Raw genomic sequence first — 480 nt, 5'->3', positions numbered from 1 at the left:
TTGTAGACATCCTGATCCACCTCTTTATCACGTACTGTGTCAGCAATTTGTAAGAACTGTGCCAGAAACTCAGTAGGCTCTTCCTGAGGAAGACCGAAATACTGGCAATTTTGTTGCACTATGATAATGAGTTGAGGGTTTAGCTCAAAGCTGCTTGCTTTGATGGGAGGTGTACAGATACTATTCCCATATGCAGCTGTAATGGGGTTAGCATATGACCCCAGAGTCCTTCTGGACTGATCAATCCCACTTAGGTCCATAATGGATAGAGGGAAATGATATGGATTGCAAATAGATAAAAATGTATTTTTTTTTTGAATTAACCAAAAAATAAAATAAAAACAAAAGGAAAATAAAATAAAAAATTCGAAAATTAAAAGAAAATAAGATCAAAGCAAATTGAAAACTGAATCAATTAGTTAATTAAAAAGATTTTGAGATTAGCAATTAGAAAGATATGATTGAAAAATTTTTATGAAA

This window comes from Arachis duranensis, chromosome 9 (genome assembly GCF_000817695.3).
Source record: "Arachis duranensis cultivar V14167 chromosome 9, aradu.V14167.gnm2.J7QH, whole genome shotgun sequence".
Taxonomy (NCBI): domain Eukaryota; kingdom Viridiplantae; phylum Streptophyta; class Magnoliopsida; order Fabales; family Fabaceae; genus Arachis; species Arachis duranensis.
Note: the sequence above shows the minus strand (reverse complement) of the source record.